General features: G+C 47.8%; 1 protein-coding gene across 1 annotated transcript in view; it reads right to left on the bottom strand.

Moving 5' to 3' along the window:
* Positions 1-1,767: 1,767 nt before the first annotated feature.
* Positions 1,768-2,936, bottom strand: part of LOC143280603 (uncharacterized) — a 19,452-nt gene continuing 18,283 nt past the window's right edge. The window contains exon 2 of the mRNA XM_076585314.1: positions 1,768-2,936. This exon is cut by the window's right edge and continues 889 nt beyond it. The gene's annotated coding sequence lies outside the window, so the exon portion shown is untranslated.

Raw genomic sequence — 2,936 nt, 5'->3', positions numbered from 1 at the left:
GTGTGAGGTGTGTGGAAGGAAAGAAGAGGCTTTGAACGGGAAGGGGGGGGGGGAGAGGGGGAGGGGAATGGGGAAGGGTGAAAATTGTGGATGAGGGTGGGAGGGCAGGTGTGATGGGAGTTGGGGGGCGGGGGGGGGGGGAGAAAATGTTAACCTTAACCCTTTCACCGCCAAGCTCGCATTTATGCACAGGCGTGGTAGAGGACCCATGTCACTGAAAGGTGGCCATTCATTGGTCTGTTATCCATGAACCTACTGCTCTTAATGTTCGGTGGTGGGATAGGCCGTATTTTCTATACATCGCAGGGGGAATCCCCAGCAATTCTTAGCCACTGTCTTTTCTGTGTTTATACCACAAGGGAATTTTGTACTCTTAATTGACTGGCGGTGAAAGGGTTAAGAAGGATATGTGAACAAATGAATGAAAGAAAATACTGTAATATATAGTATAAAAAAGTAAATAATAATGATGATAATAATAATAATAATAATAATAAAGATTTTAATTAAGAATTTTTAAATAAAAAAAATATAAAAAGATTATTGAGAGGAAGGAGGGTGTGTGGAGAGTGGAGTTAACGACATAGGAGCTAGTTGCATTGCTCAGACGGAAGAGCCTAGTGTGGTTGTAACCCGCTACTGTGTGTCGTATGGAAATGACCAATGGCGTAGTTCGGTCAACGTAGGCATTTAGTCACGTGTAACTGTCAAAAAGTTTGAACCAAGCAATGCAACTGGCACCTAGACATTTGTTAGCGCCCTTTAAGTCATGTGGTTCAAGGTCTTCGTTCGGTGAAAAGGTGGCGTTTTAAGGGGACAGCGGGGTGCGGGGGGTAGTGGTGGCGGGGGGGGAGGGGGGGAGGTGATGGGCGGCGGTGGAGGTTGAGTCCTGGATGTCTGTTCACGAATGGGAAGTCTGGCTGACAGGCAGTTCCAACGGGGAAGTCCTTGGAATGTGTTTGGAAAACAGGCAGGCGAAATAACCAGTCTTGCAATTTGCGGTGACATAGGAGATGAAGACACAGGGGGGATGGGGGGTGGGGGGGTGGCAAAGGGAAGTGGAGAATGGGGGGGGGGGAGTTTCCGAAAAGTTATGTTAAAAGAACGTTTAAAATGTCCAAAATCCTTTAACGGTCATTGGGTCAGTTAATTCATATCCACTGTGTCTAGGACTCGGCATTGGAAGAAGGCAAGGCCGCCAGTTGAGGTTCTCCCTACGCCGTTTTAACCTTCGTCGACCAAAATCAGGTATCGATTCACACCTGGGTGGAGAGAGAAAAAACCGGAGTAAAGTGCCTTTCCCAAAAAGGACACAACACTATGCCTCAACGGGGCCTCGAACCCTGATCACTGGTGAACACTGGATCACAAGTCCAACGCCTGACCTTCTCTGCCTCCAACACGAAAGATTGATAAGGGAGGAAAGGGGTTGAGTAGAAAGGCGGTGTGGGTGTACTGAAAATACCCCCCCCCCTCCTCCCAATTAAAAAAAATAATAATAAAAGATAGAAAGAAAGGCCTGTTTATACTTCAATAAAATAGTTTGCAGCAAGGTCACCGGCGGATTGAGAAAGAAATATCTTGACATCAAAGATCAGTCTAGTCAGTCGTTATTAAAATTGATTTACAACCCAAGAGATCATCATTGGTTTTGACAATGAGTGACATTTTAAAAACTTGTGCAGGTTAGTGGCATTGATGAAAAAAAAAAAATGAAAAAAAAAAGCTTATTCAAAAATAATTTTTTTCGGCAAAAAGAACGTTTGTTCAAAAATAGGATCCGGTAACTTTGTCTTCATTCATAAATAGTCATTGTTGGAGTAGTCTTTCAGTCTCAGCTGGGGCAATGTTGATAATTCGAAACCCGAAGGTTTCACGTTATAGGCTGAGTGAGTGCGAAAGCCAGCTGTTCTGCCTGATTACTTCACAACAGTAAGCGGTCACCACTGAAGTGATCGTGATGTACAGCCGTCCATGCCAACTGTCGCCAATCCCTAGAATGTATCAGTTCACACACACAAAGAACATAGGGATCACATGGGAACTTGCACAGTTTTCTTCTTATTTGGGAGCATGGTGAAGTGATGTGGGATTTCCGGCAAACATGGCTGTAGGCTGTCAGTGCAGTGATGTGGGATTTCCGGAAAAGGGCTGAAGGCAGCCAGTGCAGTGATGTGGGATTTCCGGCAAACATGGCTGTAGGCTGTCAGTGCAGTGATGTGGGATTTCCGGAAAAGGGCTGAAGGCAGCCAGTGCAGTGATGTGGAATTTCCGGCAAACAGGGCTGTAGGCAGCCAGTGCAGTGATGTGGGATTTCCGGCAAACAGGGCTGTAGGCAGCCAGTGCAGTGATGTGGGATTTCCGGCAAACAGGGCTGTAGGCAGCCAGTGCAGTGATGTGGGATTTCCGGCAAACAGGGCTGTAGGCAGCCAGTGCAGTGATGTGGGATTTCCGGAAAAGGGCTGTAGGCAGCCAGTGCAGTGATGTGGGATTTCCGGCAAACAGGGCTGTAGGCAGACAGTGCAGTGATGTGGAATTTCCGGCAAACAGGGCTGTGGGCAGTCAGTGCAGTGATGTGGGATTTCCGGCAAACAGGGCTGTGGGCAGCCAGTGCAGTGATGTGGGATTTCCGGCAAACAGGACTGTAGGCAGTCAGTGCAGTGATGTGGGATTTCCGGCAAACAGGGCTGTAGGCAGTCAGTGTAGTGATGTGGGATTTCTGGCAAACAGGGCTGTAGGCTGTCAGTGCATGATGTGGGATTTCCGGCAAACAGGGCTGTAGGCTGTCAGTGCATGATGTGGGATTTCCGGCAAACAGGGCTGTAGGCTGTCAGTGCATGATGTGGGATTTCCGGCAAACAGGGCTGTAGGCAGTCAGTGCAGTCAGAACCACTGATACATGGGGGCGCTTTCTTGCACTTGCACTTCAACCTTTT

Source organism: Babylonia areolata, chromosome 3, assembly GCF_041734735.1.
Source record: "Babylonia areolata isolate BAREFJ2019XMU chromosome 3, ASM4173473v1, whole genome shotgun sequence".
Lineage (NCBI taxonomy): Eukaryota > Metazoa > Mollusca > Gastropoda > Neogastropoda > Buccinidae > Babylonia > Babylonia areolata.
Note: the sequence above shows the minus strand (reverse complement) of the source record. Positions and strands in the feature narration are given on the sequence as shown.